Source organism: Saimiri boliviensis, chromosome 7 (genome assembly GCF_048565385.1).
Source record: "Saimiri boliviensis isolate mSaiBol1 chromosome 7, mSaiBol1.pri, whole genome shotgun sequence".
NCBI classification, from domain to species: Eukaryota; Metazoa; Chordata; class Mammalia; order Primates; family Cebidae; genus Saimiri; species Saimiri boliviensis.
The window spans coordinates 63,308,674-63,334,441 of NC_133455.1; the positions used below are offsets into that span (position 1 = coordinate 63,308,674).

At 47.6% G+C, this 25,768-nt stretch overlaps 1 pseudogene; it reads right to left on the reverse strand.

Annotated features, from left to right (window-relative positions):
* Positions 1-666: 666 nt before the first annotated feature.
* The window catches only part of LOC101032409 (recQ-mediated genome instability protein 2-like), a 32,764-nt pseudogene continuing 7,662 nt past the window's right edge, over positions 667-25,768 (reverse strand).

A 25,768-nucleotide genomic window follows, 5' to 3' on the forward strand; every position in this document is an offset into this window, starting at 1 on the left:
AGTATTGTTATGTGTGAATTTGATGCTGTCATTTTGATGCTACCTGGCTGTTTTGTTGGTTAGTTGATGCAGATTCTTGATTGTGTTGCTGCTTTTTTACCATTTGGTGTGTTTTTGGAGTGCCTGGTACTGGTTGTTCCTTTATATGTGTAGAGCCTCTTTCAGGAGTTCTTGTAGAGCAGGTTTGGTGGTGATGAAATCTCTGAGTGCTTGCTTGTTCACAAAGGATTTTATTTTTCCTTCACTTATGAAGCTGAGTTTGGCTGGATAGGTGATTCTGGGTTGAAAGTTCTTTTCTTTAAGGATGTTGAATATTGGCCCCCAGTCTCTTCTGGCTTGTAGGGTTTCTGCTGAGAGATCTGCTGTGAGTCTAATGGGCTTCCCTTTGTGGGTAACCCGACCTTTCTCTCTGGCTGCCCTTAGCATTTTCTCTTTCATTTCAACCCTGGTGAATCTGACGATTATGTGCCTTGGGGTTGCTCTTCTTGAGGAATATCTCTGTGGTGTTCTCTGTATTTCCTGGATTTGAATATTGGTCTGCCTTGCTAGGTTGGGGAAGTTTTCCTGGATAATATCCTGAAGAGTATTTTCCAGCTTGGATTCATTCTCTTCATCACATTCAGGTACACCTATCAGACGTAGATTAGGTCTTTTCACATAGTCCCACATTTCTTGAAGATTTTGTTCATTCCTTTTTGCGCTTTTTTCTCTGTTCTTGCCTTCTCTTTTTATTTCATTGAGTTGGTCTTCGACCTCTGATATCCTTTCTTCTGCTTGGTCAATTCGGCTGTTGAAGCTTGTGCATGCTTCATGAAGTTCTCGTGTTGCGTTTTTCAGCTCCATCAATTCACTTATTCTCCTCTCTATGCTGTCCATTCTCGTCAGCAGTTCGTCCAATCTTTTTTCAAGGTTCCTATTTTCTTTGCGATGGGTTAGAACATGTTCTTTCAGCTCATTGTAGTTTCTTACTACCCATCTTCTGAAGTCTGATTCTGTCATTTCATCACCCTCCTTCTCCATCCGGTCTGGTTCCCTTGCTGGTGAGGAGTTGTGATCACTTTTAGGAGGAGAGGTGTTCTGGTTTCGGGAGTTTTCATCCTTTTTACGCTGGTTTCTACCCATTTTTGTGGGTTTATCCACCTGTTGTCTGTCTCTGTCCCAGGGAGTTGGAGCTTTATGAGTTTCCGTTGCACTACTGCCTTTTTTGATTTTTTTTTTTTCAGGTCAGACCCGCCTAGCTAGCAGCACGCCTAGCCTCTGCCTGCCCGCAGGGGCTTTGCTGAGCTGCTGTGGGCTCCGCCCAGCCCTCTCCGCGGAGAGGGGGACCGGACGGGGGAGGCGGGGCGCGGCGCGTCCCGGGAGTCTCTCGCACGCCGTCCTCCCCCGACCTCGTCGTCGTCGTTGCCGCGGTTGTCGTCGCTGCCGCTGCCGCCGCGGCCGAGCTCCGGGGCCCTCAGCTCCGCTGGGCGATAACGTTATTCCACACACGCCCCACACATAGCGGTAACGGCGAAGAGCGGCTGCCTAGTGCGCAGGCGCCTCGGAAAATCGTTTCGTAATCTTTTAAACATGCAGAAGCCCTTCTTACAGGCTGTGCAGAAGCAGGCTACAGGCTGGGTATGGCCCACTGCTCATCATTTACCACCACTGAGTGATACGTTAGGTGGCAGATGCTAGAGAAGGAACGTTGGTGAGATGGTGGGCAGGGGGATCCTGTGGTGAGGCCACGGCCAGCTTTGAGAAGGTACAGTTTGAGCAAGAGCCATGGGTCAGCATGGGAAGAGAGCTCCAGGTGGGGGCGCCACTGCACAGAGGCCTGGGAGAGGGATGTGCTTGGCCTGTTTTTGAAATGGAGTCTCATTCTCTGTCTCCCAGGCTGGAGTGCAGTGGTGTGATCTCAGCTCACTGCAACCTCTGCCGCTCAAATTCAAGTGATTCTCCTGCCTCAGCCTCCCAAGTAGCTGGGATTATAGGCACGCACCACCATACCCGGCTAATTTTTGTATTTTTAGTAGAGACGGGGTTTCACCATATTAGGTTGGTCTCAGACTCCTGGGATCCAGAGACTCAGCCTTCCAAAGTGCCGGGATTACTGGCATGAGCCACCGTGCCTGGCCTGTTTGAATATCAAGCTGGCTGGGCTGAAACAGAATGTGAGCAAGGGAGAGTGGATATAACTGGGAGGGACTGGGAGGCCCCAAGGCTTCACCGGTGGAAGCAGGGGCAAGGGCTCTGGCTTCTGCTCTGACCTAGGAAGGATGTGAGCACCCTTTCACTTCAAAAGGCCCCTTTGGTCCCTGTGTTGAGAACACAGGGGTGGTGAAGTGGGGAACCCAGTCTAGAGCAGGGGCCTGGGGACCCAGTATCCTTTTCCCTCACAGGCATGAGGCCGACCAGGAACTGGGCTCCAGGCAGGGGGGCAGCCCCCTTCTTCCACACTGCTGGCCTTGCAGAGCATCTGGACTCTGGCTCTGCCTCTAGGATTCCTCTGCATCAGCTCTGTGTGCCTCAGTTTCCCCAGCTGTAGAATAGGGACTAAACCTGCATCATGGGGAAAAGGCTCCATGTAACACAAGTTCCTGCTCCTGCCCTCTTGCGGTCAGAATGTAGACTAAGGAAGGGAAGAGCTCCCAGGGTGGGGCTTTGGCTTGGTTGAAGAATCACCTGCTTGGTTATTCGCCTACCTGATGAGTGGGATCTGGTGGGGGTGCCAAAAAATGGATTCCACTGGCAGGAAGGGTGTTGAGGCTGCTTCCTGCCTTCAGCTGCAGGGCCTCTGGGCTCCCTAGAAGGTACGTGAGGCCACCTGCCCCTGCACCCCCTCCACCGGCCCATCAACAGAGTGTGCAATGTTCCTCTTCCCACTACACCCCCATGTGAGCCAAGATATCCCTATCATTCAGATCTCACAGGCTTGATCCCTACTCTACATATTGAGAAAGTTCGTCTTCCCCTCAACTGTAGAAATTTCTTAGACCTGTTGGTCAGGCATAGTGTCTCACGCCTATAATCCCAGCACTTTGGGAGGCCAAGGTGGGCAGATCACTTGAGGTCGAGAGTTCGAGACCAGCCTGACCAATATGGTGAAACCCTGACTCTACTAAAAATACAAAAATTAGCTGGGCATGGCAGTGAGTGCCTGTAGTTCCAGCTACTCAGGAGGCTGAGACAACAGAATCACTGAAACCCAGGAGGCAGAGATTGCAGTGAGTCGAGATTGTACCACTATACTCTAGCCTGGACAACAGAACGAGATTGTCTGAAAAAACAAACCAAAACAATTTCCTAGCCCTTCCAGCTTCTGTCCTCAGCACCCCACACACAGGCCGCATGCTGCCCAAGACCCGGGGGGCAGATCAGACATGACATCAGACACCTGTGTCCTCAAAATAGGGCAGCTTGTTTCTGTCCCAGCCTCACCCCCCACCTCCACTGTCGTGATGGCCTCTGTCCTCCTCCACCTCATTATGGGATTTCCTAGAACAAGTACAGCCCTTCCCCAAGAGACACCCCTGTGCTCTCCATGGCAGAGCTCTTCCTGCGGACCTGTGAGCTCCCCCTCTGCAGCCAAAGGAAGCAAGGCTCGGCCAGGCACAGCAACTTGTCCTGTGTGTTCCTTCTAGGACCAACTCAGGGGTGGTGATGCCGCCACTGCTGCCTGGGGGAGATGAGCCCCTGGATGTGGCCCGGTGACCAGCTACCTGGTGGAGGAGAAGCTGCTGCGGCCACTCCGAGAGCTGTCTGGGGCCAACGTGCTGGCTCAGATGCCACCTGCTGCAGGATCCTTGGGAGTGTGAGTCCTGTCTGGGGCTGTGACACCCTCTGCCCCATGGGCACAGCAGCAGGGCCAGGTACTGTGGGGGCACAGGGAAGCCTGCAGAGGCTGGTGGCATCACAGTGCCAGGCCCAGAGCTTATTGGACTTTCCAAGGTCCTCTGGGACTGGGGCTGAGGCTGCACATCCTGCAGATGTCCAGAATATAAGGCCTGGCCCAGCAGAGTATAGCGGGCAGTTTAGGACTTCAGGCCAGCTCCCTCCCAGTGGGCTCTGCTGGAGCAGAAGGCAGACCTCCTGTTACAGCCGGAAGGGCACTAACCGAGTTCAGACTCACTGGTCAGGGGCAACCTGCAGCCAAGGGCAGTGCTGGGAGGATTGGCTCTGGTCTCCGGGGGAGCTTGCGTGTGGCTCAGGTGAGTCAGCTGACCTCTCTGGATGCGGATTCCTCCACTGTGAAATGCAGGTAACCACCCTACACACAAGCTGAGGAATGTACATGGGTGAGGGGCATGTACAGTTCTTGATGCATGAGGGAGCCCCTCATGTCCGTGGGGTAGCCAGGGTACCCAGGCTTGACAAGGAGTGATTTGTCCGTGTGAGACTCACGGGGAGGCCTAGGGCTCCCTAGAAGTGTGGGTGCGGTCATGTCTAAGCAGCATGCTGATGCTGTAGAAAACAGCCTGGTCTTCAAGTTGTGTGTGTGTGGCCATGGGCTTCTCTGTGCCCCTCAGTTCTGACAGCTGACCACAGGACTGGTAGTGCCTCCCTCGGGATGCTGGCCCTGGCCATCAGGTGCCTGGCTGTGCACCATGGATGGTGCTTCCCCGCCACGGGCACAAGCACCCTCAAGGCAGTTCAGGGGCCGCACTGGCTGGACTGCTCAGACCTGCTACTTCACAGGCCATCTCTTCCCTACCCTGAAGAGGGCAGGGCTGCAGCACACCACTGTCATGTTTGAGGGAGCCATTGGCCATCGACTTAACTAGTCAGTGTTCCCCCCCTTCCTTCCAGTAGCTTCCTTGAGATTAAATGGATGACTTGCATGATCTGTGATTTTTTTTTTTTTCTTTGAGACTAGGTCTCACTCTGCTGTCATGGTTGGAGTGCAGTGGTGCAATCTCGGCTCACTGCACCCTTGACCTCCTGGGTTTGAGTGATCCTCCTGCCTCAGCCCCGCAAAGCGCTGGGATGGCTCAGTGCTGCCGTGCCCAGCCGATCTGTGAATTTTAAGTGCATGATTGAGTGGCTTCTAGTTTATTCACAGAATTGTGCATGCCTCACCACACTCGATTTTAAAAGGTTTTTATCATCCTAGACTGCAGCTGCCAGTCTGCCTGCTGTGTCTGTGGCTGTGCCTGTTCTGGACATCTGATGTAAACAGAAGCATAGAATACGTGGCCTCTGAGCCGGGCTTTGTTACTTAGCACAGCATTTTTGTAGCGGGTCTCAGGACTCCATTCCTTGTTAAGGCTGAATTGGCCATAGACCTTCAGCTCATGCCGTCTTGAAGCTGGTGGGGAATCACTGGGCCTCTGGCTGCTGCACCAGGGGAGGCCACGCTGGGGCTCTAGGCATCAGGGTGCCCAGCAGGCATTGGGCTCCCACTGCGGTGGGTGGAGCTGGCTTCACCCACCCTGCCTTTGGGGCTGCTTCTCCCCAGATCATGCCCTGGTGGCTGGGGCCTAGCACGTGGTGACCTTCGACAGCCGGGTGTGGGACCTCAGCACCCAGTGCGGCAGCATCCTGCTGGCCCAAGACTTTGCTCACAACATATTCTCCCTGATGCTGAGTCAGACAGACTCGGGGCTCATGGCCCTGACCATGGAGCAGAATCACATGACCCTCATCTTCTACCCCAGCCTGCAGGTGAGAAGAAGAGGCCTGAGCTTCCCCTAGAGATCTGTGCCTGTGGCAGGTCACCTGGGGGAACGGCCCTTTCAAGCTTGTCCCCTGGCTGTGGGTCAGCCCTCCTGCCCACCCACTCTGGCCCACAGGCCTGCAGGCTATACAACTCCGTGCCTGGGGAGAGCTATCCAGACCTCCAGCTGCATCCTGCCTTGACAAGGAGGGACATCCCCAGGATTGAGCTGGCCAGTGAGGACGGGGTCTCCACCTCCTGTGACGTGCCCACTGGCCTCTGCAGCCTGACTCTGGGCCTCTGGCACCATGGTGAGTCTGGGCCCTGGTGGGGTTGGCCCCATCGCCAAGAGCCTCCTCGGGATGCACCAGTCTCAGCTTCCAGTGCGACAGGTCCCCGGGCTGTAGGCGGCGACTATGGATGCAGAGGCTCTGCTGGCCTTGTCTCTAGCATTGCAGCATGTTACTGACCTTGTGTCCACGTGATCGCACTGAGGCCCAGGGCTTTCCGCCCCCATCCCTGGGATACATGGCTCCAGGGTGGAGTTGGCCCTTCCGTGGTCCCTCTGCCAAGGAACATAAAGGAAGGGCCTGGATTCCGGCCACTTGAGCTGAGGACGGTGGGGGGACACATGCTGTCCTCAGTCCCTGTGCTTTCTCTCCCTCCTCTCATGAGGGTTTGGAGCCAGGGCCCTGGGTTCCGGGAGTCTGGGGTGGAGATGGCAGGATTCTACCGCTCCTCGGTGTGCCTCAGGCTCATCTCATACACAGGTCCCCTGTGGGAGGATCACAGGCTCTCAGGACCTTCTCGGCTTCCCTCCTCCCCACATGCTTATCCGCATGCCTTCTGGGCACCAACAACAATGAAGCAGGCAATGAGCTGATGTTGCCCACAGCCTGAAGGAGCTCAGCCTGGCCTCGCAGGTGAGTGGGTGAACCTGCCCTTCCTCCCTCCACTGAGTCTCTTGAGGGCTGCTCGCTGGAGTCCCAGGAGAGGCAGGTGACCTGCTGGCTCTGCAGAGGACGTTGCAGGCCCAGGTTTGAAGGAGTCTCCTGCTGAGGCTGCTGTATGTGGGGAGGCCACATGGTCCAGGGGGAGGCCTGAGTCTTGTCTGTCCTGCCAGGTGGATGGTGACTGCTGGGCCACCGAGAAGACTCAGTAGGCCTGTCCAGAACAGAGCCCCACCTGCTGGGCCTTCTTCTAGGACCTCTGCTCCGGCTTAGGGAACTGCTTCTGGGTGGTGAATGTGCACCCTTTCCCCGATCTAGCTTAGGCCCCTCCTCTATGCCACTCCCCAGGATAGGGACAGTGACTGGGTGACCCTGATTTCAGGTGGACCCTGCACCATTCCTCAGCCTGTGTGTAGGACCCCTGTGGCACTTGGGAGCTCCAGCCTGCCTGCACTCTGGCGGCCACCTACATCCACCTATGTGCCCGCAGCTTCGTGCCCCTGGCCCCTCCTCCACAGTGTGGTAAGCTGCCCCAGCTGGCTGGCACTCTGCCCCGTCTGGCATCTGCCTTCCAGCCTGGAGGTAAACCTGTCTGTCTCTCTCCAGGACAAATACTCAATTATCATTCAAGGAGCTAAGAGTCAAAGCAAAACATTTACAGCCTGACACGGCTTGGATGTCAGTAGCTGGGATTACAGGCATCCGCCACCATGTTTTTGTATTTTTAATAGAGACAGGGTTTCACCAAGTTGGCCAGGCTGGTCTCGAACTCCTGCCCTCATGTGATCCTTCCACCTTGCACCTGACTGGAGAAATTGAGACACTCTCAGATAAACAAAAGCTGAGAGCGTTCATTACATTGAACTACCCTGCAAGAAATGCTAAAGGGAGTCCTTCAAGTCAAAACAAAAGGATGCTAGGTGGACATTTGAAGCCACATATAAAGACCTGTATTATTGGAATTTTGATTCATATCTCTGATTTTAATTATTTTATTGGATTTGAGAGATGTGTATCCATAAGTCTATGTTAAATATATAATTTATTTTTTAAAAAAAATTAGGCTTGGTGGCATGCACCTGTAGTCTCTCAGCTATGGAGGATCACTTGAATCCAGGGGCTTAAGGTTACAATGAGCTATGACAGTGCCACTGCACTCCAGCCTGGGTGACAGAGTGAGACCCTCTTTCTAAAATATAGATATATTTTGTAACAACATAGGAGGGGGGCAGAGCTGTCAAGGAATTGAGTATTTGTATGTGATTGAACTTATTAGTTTAAAATCGATTGCTCTAACTTCAGGGTGTTTTATGTAATCCTCATGGTAATTACAAAGGAAATATCTGTAGAATGTACGCAAAAGGAAATGAGAAGGGATTCTAAGTGTGTCACACAAAAACATCAGTTAAACACAAAGGAAGGCAGAAGGAAGGAAGTGAGAAAACAAACCATAAGCCATGCAGAAAACAATCCACAGAGTGGCACCGGAAGGCCCCATAAATGGTGTGCTAGAGTCCTCCCAGAGCAGCTGCTCACTGAGCCCTTGGCTGTGGGCCTCACGGCACAGTCACCCATCAGGGTAGTAAATTTCATCAGATGACAGTCTTTAAAAATGCAAATGAATTCCACAATCAAAAGACTGTAAGAGACTTACACATAGGTTGAAAGTGAAAGGATGAAAAAAGATATTCCATGCAAATGGTACCCAAAAAAAGGAGGAGGAGCTAGACTAATCTCAGACTAAATAGACTTAAGGTCAAAAGCTGTTAGATAGTCACAGTGAATTCACCAAAAAGATGTAAAATTTATAAATGTACATGCAGTGCACCTCAGTGCTCCTAAATATATGAAGCAAACACTGACAGAATGAAAGGAGAAACAGATCGTTGTTGTATGATAACAGTAGGTGACTTCAACACCTCACTTTTTACTTTTTATTTTTTTGAGACAGAATCTGACTCCATTGCCCAGGCTGGAGTGCAGTGGTGTGATACAGGTCACTGCAACATCCTTGAGTCAAATGATTCCTGTGCCTCAGCCTCAGAGTAGCTGAGAGTACAGGTGTACACCACCATGCCTGGCTATTTTTAGTAGAGATAGAGTTTCACCCTGTTGGCCAGGCTGGTCTCGAACTCCTGACCTCAAGTGATCCACCCGCCTTGGCCTCCCAAAGTGCTAGGGTTACAGGCGTGAGCCACGTGCCCCGCCCAATAACTCACTTTCAATAATGGATACAACACCCAGACAAAAGATCAAGAAGGAAACAGAGGGCTTGAACAATACTATAGACAAATTTGACCTACCAGGCATACACAGATGACTTCACCCAGCAGCAGAATACACATTCTTCAATGTACATGTGGAATGTTCTCTGGGAAAGATCATATATTAGGCCTCAAAGCAACATTTAATACATTTTAAATTACTGAAATCATAATAGCAGAAGGAAAACCAGAATATGCACAAATCTATGGGAACTAAACAACATACTACAAAACTATGGATCAAAGAAAAATAACAAAACCAAACACCGCATGTTATCACTCACAGGCGGGTGTTGAACAATTGGAACACGTGGACACAGGAGGGGAGCATCACATACTGCGGTCAGTAGGGGGGGCTAGGGGAGGGATAATGAGCAGAGAAATACCAGATATAGGTGATGGGGGGATGGAGGCAGCAAACCATCTTGCCATGTATGTACCTGTGCAACAATCCTGCATGATCTGCACATGTATCCCAGAACCTAAAGTACAATTTAAAAAAAGGAAAAGTATTTTGAAACAAAATCACATATCAAATTTTATGGGATGCAGCAAAAGCAGTGCTATGAGGGAAATTTATAGTTGTACATGCTTACATTAAGGAAAGCTGGCCAGGGGCAGTGGCTCACACCTGTAATCCCAGCACTTTGGGAGGCTCAGGCAGGCAGATAACCTCATGTCAGGAGTTCAAGACCAGCCCAGCTAACATGGTGAAACCCCGTCTTTACTGAAAACAAAAAGTAGCCAGGCATGGTGGCAAGTACCTGTAATCTAGCTGCTTGGGAGGCAGAGGCAGGATAATCACTTGAACCCATGAGGAGGAGGTTGTAGTGAGCCGAGATTACACCACTGCACTCCAGCCTGGGTGACACAGCTAGACTCCATTTTCCCCAACACCCACACACACACACAAAAGCAGCAGCCAAGCATAGTGACACTGTCCTATAATCCCAGCTACTTGGAAGGCTGAGGCCAAGAGATTGCTTGAGCCCAGGAGTTTGAGACTAGCTCAGGCAACGTGGCAAGACCCTCTCTCAAGTAAAAGAAAAAGGAAAAAGTCTCAAATCAAAATCCTAACTTTGTACCTTCAATTATTAGAAAAAGAAGAACAGCCTAAACCCAAAGCTGGGAGAAGGAAGGAAATAAGCATTAGAACAGAAATACATGAAATAGAAGATGGAAAAACAGACCTATCACTACCAAGGAAATTGAATCAGTGACCAAAAACTTGACAAGAAAGAAAAGTACGAAGAACACATGGCTTCATGGGTGACTTGTACCAAACATTTACAGAATCAATACCAATCCTGCTCATATTCTTCTAAAATACTGAGGAAAGAATACCTCCAAACTCATTCTGTGAGGCCAGCATTATTGATACTAAAGGCAGACCACTATCCCTCATCAATACAGATGCAAAAGTTCTCGAGAAAATACTAATAAGGAGAATTCAACAGTGTCATAGAAGGATTCTACAACATCGTCAAGTGAGATTTATTCCTGGAATGCAAAGGTGATTACCATATAAAACTTAATGTAAGATATCACTAACAGAACGAAGGAAAGAAAACACATGACTATTTGTTTCAATTAGAAAAGAAAATGCATTTAACAAAGTTTAATACCCTTTCATGATTAAAAACATACTGACTAGAAATAGAAATAATCTCAATGTAATAAAGGTCATATGAACAACCTCCAGCTAATATCATTCTCAATGATGGAAGACAAAGTTTTCCAAGATGAGGAATAAAACAATGGTGCCTGCTTTCATAATACTGGAAATCCTAGACAGAGCTATTAAGAAAGAAAGGAAAAAGAAAAGGCATCCAAATTGGAAAGGAAGAAATAAAATTATCTCTGTTAACAAATGACATGATCTTATTTGTAGAAAATCCTGAAGACTGCATGAAAAAAACTGTAAGAACTAATAATCTGTCAAAGTTTCAGGATTATGAAATCAACATACAAATGTCAGTTGCATTTCTACACACTAACAGTCAACGATCCAAGAAGGAAATTAAGAAAACAGTTCCTGCAGGGCTTGATTGTGGATGCCTATAGTCCCAGCTACTTGGGAGGCTGAGGCAGGAGAATCACTTGAAACTGGGAGGTCAATGCTGTCAGTTTTTATAATGATTATACCTGTGAATAGCCACTGTACTCCAGCCTGGCAACATAGTGAGACACCATCTTAAAAAAAAGAAAGAAAAAAAGTCTGTTTACAAAAGAATAAAATAGGAATAAACTTAACCAGGAGGCAAAGACTTTGGCAAGATTTAGAGTTCCAGAGACCAGTTGTGTAACAAATGTAAAGGCATCTCATATTTATACATTATAAGGCTTAGTTTCATTAAGATGTCAATACGACTCAAAGTGATATACAGGTTTAGTGTAATCCCAAAATCTCAGAAACATTTTTTTTACAATTATTGAAAAATCCATCCTTATAAATTTCATAAAGCTTATAGACAATTTCAAGGGATCCCAAATGGCCAAAGCAATCTTGAAAAAGAATAACAAAGTTGGAAGTCTTTTACTTCCCAATTTCAAAATGCATTATTAAAAGCTACAGTGGTCAAAAGTGTGGTAAAGCAGTAAAGATATACAGAGAGACCAGTGGAATGGAGTACAGAGTGAAGAAGGAAACCCTTATACTGCAGTCAAATGAGTTCAATAAGGATGCCAAGACTATTCAATCAGGGAAGGGATGGTCTTTCAACAAATAGTGTGGGAAAACTAGATATCTACAGGCAAAAGAATAAAGTTAAACCCTTACCTTACATCACCTTTAAAAAAAAAAAAAAAAGCAATGAATCAAAAACCTAACTGTAAGCCTTAAAACTATACAACTCTTGTTTGTTTGAGATGGAGTCTCACTCTGTCACCCAGGCTGGAGTGCAGTGGCATGATCTCGGCTCACTGCAACCTCCAGCTCTGGGGTTCAAGCAATTCTCTGCCTCAGCCTGTCAAGCAGATGGGATTACCGGCACCCACCACCATGCCCAGCTAACTCTTGTATTTTTAGTAGAGACGGGGTTTTATCATCTTGGTCAGGCTGGTCTTGAACTCCTCACCTCATGATTTAACTGCTTTGGCCTCCCAAAGTGCTGGGATTATAGGTATGAGCCACCATTCCCAGCCAACAACTCTTAAAACATAGAAGGAGAGCTTCCTTTAGCAATGATTTCTTGGATATGACACCAAAGGCCCAAACAACAAAAGGAAAAGTAGACAAATTGGATCACATTGAAGGCTATATTAACATTGTGAAAAGGCAACCTACAGAATGACAGGACAGATGTGCAAATTCCATGTTAAAGAGTTCCCATCTAGAATATATAAAACACTCTCACAATGCAACAACAAAACCCCAACTAACGCAGTTCAAAAATGTGCAAAGGACTTGAATAGACAGTCCTCCAAATAAGAGATGCAAATGGCCAATAAGCACATCAAAGATGCTCACTATCACTAATTATTAGAGAAACTCAACCAAAGTCACATGGAGAGGCCGGGCATGGTGGCTCGTGCCTGTAATCTCAGCACTCTGAAAGGCCAAGGTGGGTGGATCACTTGAGGTCAGGAGTTTGAGACCATCCTGGCCAAAACATGGCGACACCACATCTCTACTAAAAATAGAAAAATTAGCTGGGTGTGGTGGCACGTGTCTCCAGTCCCAGATGCTTGGGAGGCTGAGGCAGGAGAATTGTTTGAACCTGGGAGTGGGAGGTGGAGGTTGCAGTGAGCCAAGATCACACCACTGCATTCTAGCCTGGGTGACAGCGAGACTCCATCTCAAAAAAAGAAAAAGAAGAAAACTTATAAGGTGACACCACCTCAGACTCATTAGGATGGCTGTAATCAACACAGAAAATAACAAGTGTTAGTGAGGATGCTGAGCGGTTAGAACCCTTGTGTATTCTTACTGTGAGTTTAAAATGGAGCTGCAGCTGTGGAAAACAGTATGTTAATTCATCAAAAAGTTAAAAATAGGCCAGGTATGGTGGCTCACACTTATAATCCCAGCACTTTGAGAGGACGGGGTGGGCCAATTACTTGAGGCCAGGAGTTCAAGACCAGCATGGCCAACATGCTAAAACCCCTTCTCTACTAAAAATACAAAAATTAGCCAGATGTGGCAGTGCAGGCCTATAATCCCAGCTACTCAGGAGGCTGAGGGATAAGAATTGCTTGAACCCAGGAGGCAGAGGTTGCAGTGAGCCAAGATTGAACCACTGCACTCCAGCCTGGGTGACAGAGCAAGACTCTGTCTCAAAACAAAGAATTACCATATAATCCAGCATTTCCACTTCTGGGTATGTACCCCTACAATTGAAAGGGCCTCACACATTTATACACTGATGTTCATAGCAGCGTTGTTGAGAGCAATTCTGACGTGTGTGAGAAATCATATTGTTTGCTGAGAAATCCTATTGAGAGCGGCGGCAAGGGAAACCTAGTCGGCCCCTCAAAGTGGAAAACTGCCCCCAAAGCAGAAAACTGCTCAAAGCACTATAAAACAGTAGCCAATATAAATATGTCTCACGCCAGATGAATTAGTTCTTTGAACACAGGATATGTGACCCTCTCCTTTGTTCCCTCGTAAAGAGTGCTTTCTAGTTTGTCTTTAACCTATAGTAAACACACACTAGCTGCCTGGTTAGTTTACCTTTAACCAGTGAAAGAACACAGAGCATCTGCTTGTAAAACTTGTCACTGGAAAGTCAAGAATAAATACGTAGGTCAGAGTCTGCAGCTGAAAGACAGCAGCGATACAAATGTCTACTGACAGATAAACAAATATATGGTCTCTCCACACAGTCAAACATTATTCAGCCTTAAAAAGGAAGGAAATTCTGACACATGCTAGCACATGTATGAACCTTGTTATGCAAAGTGAAATAAGCCAGTCACAAAAAGAGAAATACTGTATGATTCCACTTATGTGTAGGACCTAGAGCAGGCATCCCCAAACTACGGCCCACGGGCCGCATGCGGCCCCCTGAGGCCGTTTATCCGGCCCCCCGCTGCACTTCAGGAAGGGGCACCTCTTTCATTGGTGGTCAGTGAGAGGAGCACAGTATGTGGCGGCCCTCCACTGGTCTGAGAGACAGTGAACTGGCCCCCTGTGTAAAAAGTTTGGGGACGCCTGACCTAGAGTAATCAGATTCACAGAGACAGACAGTAGAGTGGTGGCAGCCAGGAGCTGGGAGAGCCAGTAGTGGCTTATTTAATGGGGAGAGTTTCAGTTTGGCAGGATTTAGTGAGTTCCAGAGTTTGGCTGCACAAAAATATGAAAGTACTTACACTAAATTGCATACTTTAAAATGGTTATGGAAAATTTCATAAGGGTTTTACCACATTAAAAATTTTTTACATTGGAAATATGTATTTATTGAGCACCTCTGTGCTAGGCATGATGATATGATTATGAACACTGTAGTTACAAACAACACTCTCAGGGAGATAAAATTCTAAGTGTAAAAACTAGCATAGATACACAGTAATAGACACAGACCCACAGGACTCAGATAGTAGGCTTATTAGACACAGATTATAGATTTCAGCAGGGAACTAGAAATTATTAAAATTACTAATTACTAAATTTGTTTAGTAATTAATTTAGCCAATCAGCTAATTTACTAATTACTGAAAATTACATATCTGAAAAAGAACCAGAATGTAGTAGACAGTGATGGCAGAAAAGGCCACCTAAAGCTCATCTTTTAGACAGTTCTCTTGGCAGATGAGGGATAGAAGGGCACTTCCTGGCCAGGCATGGTGGCTCATGCCTGTAGTCCCAGCTACCCAGGAGGCTGAGACAGGGGAATCACTTCAACACAGGAGGCAGAGGTTGCAGTGAGCAGATATTGCACCACTGTACTCCAACCTGGGCCACAGAGCAAGACTCCATCTCAAAAGAATAAATAGAAGGGTGCAGTGGCTCACACCTGTAGTCCCAGCACTTTGGGAGGCCAAAGTGAGTGGACCACTTGAGGTCAAGAGTTAGAGACCAGCCTGGCCATACCCCAGCTAAAAATACAAAATTTTTGTCTCTACTAAAAACACAAAAATTAGCTGGGCATGGTGGCAGGCATCTGTAATCTCAGCTACTCAGGAGGCTGAGGCAGGAGAATTGCTTGATCCCGGGAGGCAGTTTGCAGTGAGCCACTGCACTCCAGCCTGGGTGATAGAGTGAGACTCCATCTCAGAAAAATTAAATAAAGCCTATCTTTTAAACAGTTCTCCTAGCAGATGAGGGATAGAAGAGCACTTCCTTACCCTGGTAGCTCTGAGTGTCCAGTCCGTGCCCTTGACCACCACACTTGATGGGGACACAGTAGAGCAGGCTTTACTGCAAGCTGTACTGAAGATCCCACCCACACAGCGAGAGTACCCTTTAGCCTGCACTTTGGGTTCGATGCATCCTGAGCTCTCAAAGCATCGCATGCTAAGGTTCCACCCTCCCCTTGGCTGGGAACTATGTCTTGGTCTTCTGTCTCCAGGGTGCTGGGGGCAGAGCCTGACATGGAGTGAGCACTCCATAGATGCTTGTTCAATTTCCTAGGAACTCAGCAAGCTAGGCCTAACACCACTGCCTGCAAAGGCCTGGCAGGTGTAGGGACTCACCAACCCGTGCCTGCTGCTCTTACGGAAAGGGGAGAGGGAGAGGAGTGGGAGTGAATGGAGAGTTTCCCTTTTAATAAGGAGGGCCAGGGGCTGTAATAGGGGCCCCAGCATAATTTATCTCAGGAAACAGCAGGGGCCCCTCCCTTCTGGGACCCATAGCCTGGCCTTACTTCTCTTCCCTCTTCTTTACAGTTTGAAATTTTGTCTAAGTCAGCAATAGGCTGCCAAAGACTTCAAACTCTTTCACCTTCTACTATAATTCCAGTTCCTTACGAGGGCAAGATTCTTGGCTGGGACAGAATAACCAGCATGGAATGCCATGAAACTCAGAACCACACATGCTGCAAATGCTGGGAAGAATTGCTGCTTGCCACTGCGCTCAAAATACTTCTGAGGATATATACTTCTCCCACTAGTCTGGATAATTCTCCCCCTTCCTCCATACTTCCACTGTAAACCAGCAAACAGCGCAGCCAATGAGTCCCAGCCCTGCAGAGAGAGCTCTACTCAGCTCCTGTTCATGCCCAAGGTATTTATTCACTTATTCAACAGCCATGTGGGAAGGCCACCACTTCAGAACGCTAACTGTGCAGAGGAAGACATGAAGCCAGGTTCTCAGCTGCCTGGAACTGGCTTTCCCTGCCTGATCCAGGGGTCTCCTGAGGCAGAAGTTTCTTTGAGGGGAACTGATAGCCCTTGAGAAGCCCAAGGAGAGAGCTGCTCTCTTTGGGGTAGACACACAGGGACTGATGCTTTTGAGAGCCTCTGTTTTTGTGGGGGCAACTGAACTTGGGTCCCCAGGTTACAGCATTCAAAGTGTTTTACTTTCTTTTTGAACATAACCTTCTCCTTTGAATTTTCAACTGAAAAATAAAGCTGGCAGAATCCAAGAACATGTCTCTGGATTGCTGAGGCTGATCATCCACTCAGGAGATGGGGAGACATGGACAGCTACAGAATCTTCTCACCAATAGGGGGTGCCCTCGAGCACTCTTTGGGCTGAGCCGGTGGGAGATTGCAGGGTCCAGATTTCAGAGCAAAGGGCCAGGTGTCAGCCATGGGGACTGAGGCAAGCTGAAGGCCAGAGGCCAGACTCAGCTGTCCCTCCTGGCCTTCCCACCCATGAATCCCTGGTGCATAGCAGGTGCTAGATGAAGTTTAGAAGAAAGAACCCCAGGGTAAATGGGAACGAGAAGGCTGGTCCTCCACATTCCCACACTGGAGGGAAGAGAAGAGGGAGCAGCTGAGATTTGAGTGTTTGCTATGGTTACAGCCTAAAGACCAGCTGAGCCCAGGCACTGCTACAAGTACCTTGAAAGATATTTGATCTTAAGCCTTACAATAGTCCAATGAGGAATGGATGATCTCCTTAATGAGGGAAGAAACAAAGGCTCAGAGGGTTCAGGGAATTCCCCCAAGGTAGTATAACCTACAAATGGCCAGGACGGTGCTGATGTGGGCCTGTCTGCCTCCCAAGGCTGCCCAAGCTCAATCACCCCCCCACCACTTCTGCTTTTGCAATAATAGCCTTATGCCACATATTCTACCAGTTACTTTATGAAAGAAAGTCAAGTAAACTTTAGCCATATCTCAAGCTGTAATAGGTAGCTCCTGTTCAAAATACCCTGTAAATCAGGTCACGCAAGATCAGAAATGCACCCACAACTGTTACAGGTGCTGTGCTAGCCACTGTTTTGGGGAACTCAGCCTAGGAATATGAGTGAAGAGACAACTCACAAAGAAAAGCAAATCACTGACACGCAGGGCCCTGAGCAATTCAGAGTCAGAGGCAACTCGAGTGTGCGGCCACCTGACCTGCTGGTTTCCCAATATGCTTAATAGATCCATGATGTCGGGTCCACAAAGGAAATGCAGAAGCCTTCCCTTCCTGCTTCCCACACTCTGTCGGTCAAGTATTTACCAAAAACACAGCAGTGGACCGGACACCAGCAGAGATACAAAGAGGGAAAAACAAACAGTTCTCCCTTCTCAAGGCAGGTTGGACAACATCAATATCTTGCAGTTGGGGGGCACAGGTGGACTGTGTGTGCCTGCCCAGAATTTAAAGACAAACAGATGGGAGAGGGAATGATTCCAGCTAAAGACCAATAGCCGGGCGCGGTGGCTCACACCTGTAATCCCAGCACTTTGGGAGGCCGAGGTGGGTGGGTCACGAGGTCAAGAGATCAAGACCATCCTGGTCAACATGGTGAAACCCTGTCTCTACTAAAAATACAAAAATTAGCTGGGCATGGTGGCGCACACCTGTAGACCCAGCTACTAGGGAGGTTGAGGCAGGAGAATTGCTTGAACCCAGGAGGCGGAGGTTGTGGTGAGCCGAGATCGCGCCATTGCACTCCAGCCTGGGTAACAAGAGCGAAACTCCATCTCAAAAAAAAAAAAAAAAAAAAAAAAGACCAATAATTCACACCTACAATGTACACTGAACTACAGCCTAGACAACATAGCAAGACTCTGTCTCTATGAAAAAATTAAAAATTAGCCAGGTGTGGTGACATGTGCCTATAGTGTCAGCTACACAGGAGGCTGAGGCGGGAGGATCACTTGAGCCCAGGAGTTTAAAATTACAATAAACTGTGATCACATCACTGCACCCCAGCGTGGGCATCAGAGCGAAGCCCTATCTCTAAAACAAAACAAGATAAGACGTTTACATAAAAATCAATGTACGAAAATCCAAAATAATATATTAGCAAATAAACCCCACTGGGGCTTCAAAAAAAGTTACCTAAACCAAGTGAGACTTGTACAGCGTGAAAAGAATGGCTCAAAATTAGAACTTTTCATTTTATTTATATTAATACGTTGAAAAGGCATTTGACAAAATTTACTACAAAATTTATCAAAGAAACTTATCAAATTAGAAAGAGGGGTGCCTCCTTAAATTACGCACAGTAAAGGAAATTACACCCAGACACACACCCATCAAGCCAAAGCCCAGCATCATTTGTAAGGAATGGAAACAACAGAAGCTTCCATCATCCTTTGGAACAAAAGAATGTCCTCTGTTACCACTGTTATTTTGGAGGCCCTAGCTGGTGAAACTAGATAAGGAGGAAAGTAAGACATTAAAGAAAAAAAGCAGAAGGTGAAATAGTTATATTTACTCTGAAAAATGAGGCAGACAGATTTTGCTAAGGAGCTAGGTACAAAAGTAACATACTAAATAGCCTTCTTTTTCTTAATTTTTAAACTATACAGATGAGGCCGGCCACAGCTCATGCCTGTAATCCCAGCACTTTGGGATATCAAGGCAGGTGGATTGCTTGAGGCCAGGAGTTCGATACCAGCCTGGCCAACATGGCAAAACACTGACTTTACTAATAATACAAAAACTAGCCGGGTGTGGTGACACACACCTCTCATACCAGGTACATGGGAGGCTGAAGCATGAGAATTGCTTGAACCTGAGAGGTGGAGGTTGCAGTGAGCCAGAACTGCACTAATATGCACTCCAGCCTGGGTGACAGGGCAAGACATGCCTCAAAAAAAAAAAGAGAGATGGGCTCTTACTATGCTGCCCAGGCTGGTCTCAAACTCCTGGGCTTAAGCAATCCTTCTGCCTCAGTCTCCCAAAGTGCTAGGATTACAGGCCTGAGCCACCAAGCCTGGCCTCAGTCTTCCTATGTACAAACAAGCAGTTAGAAAAGAGAAGAAAACATCCCATTTGCAACAGCACACCCCCAAGAAACGAAGCTCTCAGAAATAAATGTGCTAAAATATGCACACACAATCCATATGAAGAAATCTTTCAATGACACACTTTGAATGCAAAGAAAGCCACACTGTACATGTGATCAAGAAAGGTGCAACATTAAAAAAAATATATCATGGCCAGATGTGGTGGCTCACACCTGTAATCCCAGTACTTTGGAAGGCCGAGGTGGGCGGATCACAAGGTCAGGAGTTCGAGACCAGCCTGAGCAGCATGATGAAACCCTGTCTCTACTAAAAATACAAAAAAATTAGCCAGGCATGGTGGCCTGCATGTAGTCCCAGCTATTCGAGAGGCCGAGGCAGGAGAATCACTTGAACCCGGCAGGCAGAGGTTGCAGTGAGCCAAAATCACACCACTGCACTCCAGCCTGGGTGACAGAGCGAGACTCCATCTCAAAAAGCAAACAAATGAAGATATCACTATCAATATCAAGTGGGGGTGTGTGGAAGTGGAGCCTTCACACATGCTGGGGGAGCATAAGACAGCATGGCCACTCCAAAAGATAGTTTGGCGGTTTCTTAAAAGGTAAATATAAATTTACCTTATGGAGCCAGATGCAGTGGTTCAGGCCTATAATCTCAGCATTTTGGGAAGCCAAGGTGGGTAGATCAACTGAAGTCAGGAGTCCAAGACGAAGTCTTCACCAACATGGTGAAACCCCGTCTCTACTAAAAATACAAAAAAACTAGCCCAATATGGTGGCAGTCACCTGTAATCCCAGCTACACGGGAGGCTGAGGCAGGAGAATCACTTGAAACTGGAAGGCAGAGGTTGCAGTGAGCTAAGATCACACCACTGCACTCCAGCCTGGGTGACGGAGGGAGACTCTGTCTCAAAAAACAAAAAACTTGGTTAGGTGTGGTGGCGCATGCCTGTAATCCTAGCTACTCGGGTGACTGAGGCAGAAGAATCACTTGAACCGGGAGGTGTAGGCTGCATTGAATCAAGATTATGCCACTGCACTCCAGCTTGGGCAACTGAGTGAGACTGTCTCCAAATCAAATATAAATAAAAATAAAGTGTCAACATCAGTGGTTCTTTGTATACTCACAGAACGGTGCATCCATCACCACAATTGATTTTAGAACATTTTCATTTCCCCAACAAGGAACCCTGTTATCCTCAGTCATCACCCCTCCCAATTCTTCCTTCCTCCCTCCCCAGCACTAGGTGACCAGTAATCTATTCCCTGTCTCTCTGGATTTTCCCATTCTGGACATTTCATATAAATGGGATCATACAATATGTGGCGCTTCGTGACTGGCTGCTTGGACTTGGCATAAAGTGTGAGGCTCACCCACATATGGCCTATGTCTGTGCTTCATTCCTCTTCACTGCCTTATTGCCCAAGTCGTGTCATAAGCACTGCAGGTGAACTGTGAAAAGTTAGGGTGTATGTCATAATCCCTAGAACAATTGCTAAAGAAAGCATAGATAGCTAAAAACAAAGAGCTAAAAGATACAGCTGAAAAGCCATTAGAGATGAAAGGATACCTGAAGAATCATTCCATTCATCCAAAAGAAGGCAGGAAAGGAAGAACGAAAAAAAAAAAAAAAAAAAAAAAGAGAAATAGGCCAGGCAGTCTGGCTCACTACTAAAAACACACACACAAAAAAAAAAATTAGCCAGGCACGGTGGCACACACCTGTAATCCCAGCTACTCGGAAAGCCGAGGCAGGAGACTCGCTTCAATCCGGGAGGCGGAGGTTGGAGTGAGCTGAGATCATATCACTGTGCTCCAGCCTGGGTGACAGAACACAAATGGCACACATTAGAAATTCCATTGAACCGTAAGTGAACTAAACACTCCAAGTGAAAGTGAAATAGTGAGACTGAATTTTAAGAAACACAAACAAAAACATGACCCACCTATATAATGTGTAGAAGAGGCACCCTTTAAATACAAAAACACAGATAAGATGAAAACAACAGGATGAAAAAAGATATCTATGTAAACATTAATAAGAAAGTTCTATTAACATCAGATAAATAGGTAAGTAATATGTGGGCTTCCTACTTTTTTGATGGAACAATTAAAAACTGAGAATATGGGTTTGGTGTGGTGGCTCACGTCTCTAATCCCAGCACTTCGCAAGGCCAAGGAAGGCAGATCACCTGAGGTCAGGAGTTCAAGACCAGCCTGGCCAACATGGTGAAACCCTGTCTCTACAAAAAATACAAAAATTAGCTAGGCACAATGGTGGGTGCCTTTAACCCCAGCTACTCGGGAGCCTGAGGTGGGAGAATGGCTTGAATCTGGGAGGCACAGGTTGCAGTGAGCTGAGATCAGGCCATATACTCCAGCCTGGGTGACAGAGCAAGACACCATCTGAAAAACAAACAAAAAAACCACCAGAGAATGATACTCTTTAAATTGCTGCATTTTGTGGTATGTGAATTACATGTCAATTTCTTAAAAAGACTGGTTGGAGAAGGAACACACTGCAAATGATATTTTGGTTTTGTAATTAAACAAGAGATTTCTTCCTCTCTCCCCAAAAAAAGTCCTCTTTCAGTTTCTCTGAACTTCCTCCTTCCCTCCCCTATCGATCCACCCAGAGGAACTTTTATCTCTTCCCACCCAAACGGATTAGAGGCCTCTGTTTGTCTTTTAATTTGAGGCCTGGTAAGTAAATTAGAAAGAGGTCCCAAGTCAAGAAAGAAACGTCCCAGAGCCCTGTTCCATCTGAGTCTTCCACGCTCCCTGACTCACTTTGCTCTGTAACACACTTCCCTTCCAGTTTACCATCTGGAAGAAAGAATAAACTTTTCTTATTCACCAATAATTTATATAAACCAAACACTGCAAACAAGGGTGTCCCTAGCAACCTAATCTCATTCTCTTCAGATACCAACTGCTCTCCAGTAAAGAGATAGTCCCTTTCCAGACAACATAAAATCACTTGGAAATCTCACTTATAACAGAAAAGTTAAGGTCTTCGAAGGTTTGCCATGGGCAAAGCCTTTGTAGGAATGCATGGGGCTGAAGGTCAAAGGCAAAGAAAACAAGGCACATACTCTTTCATCCTGATATCCTTTGTCCTTGTACACCCATGGTTAGTGATCAGTAAGGTCACCCGGCGGTGACAAAAATCTCCTTTTTAAGGTTTGTTTTTGTTTTTTGAGAGGGTCTTGTTCTGTGGCCCAGATAGGAGTGCAGTGGCACGATCTCAGCTCACTGCAATCTTCATCTCATGGGTTCAAGAGATTCTCCTGCCTCAGCCTCCAGAGTAGCTGGGATTACAGGCACCCATCACCATGCCTGGCTAATTTTTGTGTTTTTATTACAGACGAGGTTTCACCATGTTGTCCAAACTAGTCTCAAACTATCACAGGAGAAACACCATGTGATCTGCCCACCTCAACCTCCCAAAGTGTTGAGATTACAGGCGTAAGCCACCTCACCTGGCCAGTTCGATTTTCTCTAACGGAAGTAACAAAACAGATATAATCCAACATCACTGATACATCAAAAATTTTAAAACAGTGTTGGAGGCCAGGTGCAGTGGCTTATGAGTGTAATCCCAACACCCTGGGATGCCGAGGCAGGAGGATCACTTGAGAACAAGAGTTCAAGACCATCCTAGCCAACACAGCGAGACCTCATATCTATAAAACATTTTTTAATGATGCTGGAAAATGCTAACTTGTGTAGTGACCGTTTAAATGTATCATTGCCCTGGCCTTCTGGGTTTTACTCTGAACCTTGTGACAGATGATTAAGTCATGTGTCCAAACTCAGGGACTTCCTGTTGTACAGAGTTGATGCTCCCTGGAACACCCCGCTCCAATCCCTCTCCCTTCAACTTGTCCCAGTGTATCTGGGACAACTTCCCAGATACCTTCCCAGATAACTTCCCCTGGGCTCCAACCAGCCTGTATCATATTCAGCCCAGACCAGGGTAAGCCCCACTTATGTCATCAGCCCTGCCAGACCAACAGCATAGAAAAGATCCCCATCAACCCTGCAAAGGGCAGGGTGACTCAGTTCACCCACATGGTGCAGGCCAGCTGCCTGTCTTGCACTCTCTCTAGACCTGGGCCAGTGTACAAGCTACACAGCCAGGGCCCCGTGCTCAAAGGGTCCCCAATGCTTGCTTGAATGCTCTGCTGCTTGAATCATTTTTTTCCTTTGTTTTGAGACATAGTCTCTCACTGTCACTCAGGCTGGAGTGCAATGGCGTGATCTCGGCTCACTGCAACCTCCACCTCCTGGGACCAAGCGACTCTCCTGCCTCAGCCTCCCCAGTAGCAGAGATTACAGGTGCCCACCACCACGCCCAGCTAATTTTTTTAATTTTTAGTAGAGATGGGATTTCACCATGTTGGCCAGGCTGGTCTCCACCTCCTGACCTCGTGATCCACCTGCCTTGGCCTCCCAAAGTGCTGGGATTACAGGTGTGAACCACTGTACCCGGCCCACTTGAATCTTAATTTTTGAAAATTATTTTCATTTTGTGCTGATCCCTGCAAATTAAGTAGCTGTTCCTACTTCAGAGCCACTTAATGAAGGTTCTTGGGTGGCTGGAGTAGGCCGGGGTTTAAAGTAAGGGGCTGGCCAGCATAGAGCCCCTCCAACAGGGAGACCTTTCCCTCATTCTAAAGTAACCCTCTCAGAGCCATTTCCTAATGGAGCCTGAAACAGCCTGGTGACCTGCCCTCAACTGTTTTAATCACTGGCTGTCCCCCTCTTCAAGAGTGGGTACATTTCACATAAGTGCATAATTAATGCTAACAAGAGGGGCCTTGCCCATGGGCTGGGGTCCTGTCATGGGCATTCTGTGTTCAGGGTCCCTGGGAGGCACAGGACCCAGATCTGTCCTTAGAGTATGACTATAGATCACTCTAGAGTGGCCTGTCCTGAGCAGGGCAAGACCCAGCAACCCTTTTGGTCAATGCTGGAACATCTCCCAGGCATGAGCAATGGTGGTGTTTGCAGGATGGTTGGCAGCACTTGGCAGTGGGCCAGCTGTGCCTCAGTGGCTCTGGCAATTCAAAGCCACAACCCAGATAACTTCCCCTGGGCTCCAACCAGCCTGGCTAACTGGGGACAGCCATTCCCAGCTGCACTCAGGCGTCTGAAAGACCCTTCCTTTCCCACGAAGCCTCTTGCAGGGTTTCAGGAAGGAAAAGGAAACAGTAAGGGGAAACCACAAACCCATATATCTCTAATAGCATCACCTCTTGGTCCATGGGGATGGGGGAGGGTGCTTCCCATGTTGAATTTCATCCTGAAGCCACCCTGGTGTGGGTAGAAGCAATGCCATTTGCTCCATCCCACAAACAACATTTCATCAGCCCCCTGAGAGACGAAGCTAGGGACTTAGACTGGCTACCAAAAGCCAGGACCAGGACCGACAGGGCCTCTCTGACTTGGGAGCCTTTAGGCAGGCTGTTGGTGTCTGCAGATCCCGGCCTAGTGTAGCCTGTGTAATCAGCCAGGGCTGAGGTTCCCTCTGCTGGCAGAGCTTTCCCTCTTAAGAACACTAGTGGGGCCATAGCCCCATCAGATCATCTGTCCCTGGGAACACTCTTTTCCAGAGAACTCCAATGAGGAAGAGAAAGTGGGGACCACTGACTTCTGTGTCTCTGAAAATAACTTTGTAAAAGTACATAAGGACCCAACACTGTGCTTGTAATCAGACAGTTTGGGCCCCTCTGCTCTGAGAGCATCAACATGGGCCATCTCCTTTTCCTGCTGAGTCTCAAACTCTGCCTCTGGAACCTTGTTTCAAAGGCTAAGCTTCCAGCCAGAACAAGTGCCCACACTCTGCTCTCCCAACCCCACGCCCCTGCCATAGCCAGGAAGGCTGAGGACAGATAGGGTTTTTGCTCCCCGAGAGCTGGCCATGACTGAAGGACCCTCAGAGGCAGGCAGAGCCCTTTGTCCTTTTTTGAAACTGTGCTGACCACCTTGGGAGCTAATTATGCTCCTTAAACCTTCTGGGAATACTTAAGGCCCCCAGCACCGCAAAAAGGATTAAGTCAACTGAGAGGAGACACGTTTTTCCAATTAGTTATAAACCACCCATGTTGGAGTTTTTGCAAAACTGGCCGGTTGTTTTTTCATTACCCAAGATTCCTCATTATTTCTTTCTGCATAAATAATTTCACAATGTTTTGAAGTAAATTTGGCACTAAAGGCCCATGACCATGGAATAAACAGGACGCTCACAGTGAAATGCTAAAGCCAAAATCTCCTCTTCCATGTGCCATGCTATGAGAAAGGAGATGGAAAGTAACTTCCACCTACCAAACTTCCCTACCTCAGGCTTTTTCAGACACACATCAACAGGTGCAACAATGTTTGTGTTGGGATATGCATTTTACTATATACATGCATCTTTAAAAAGATTTTTCCTGGCCAGGCGCGGTGGCTCACGCCTGTAATCCCAGCACTTAGGGAGGCTGAGATGAACAGACCATAAGGTCAAAGAGCAATACCATCCTGGCCAACATGGTGAAACCCCATCTCTACTACAAAATACAAAAATTGGCTGGGCATGGTGGCACGTGCCTGTAGTCCCAGCTACTTGGGAAGCTGAG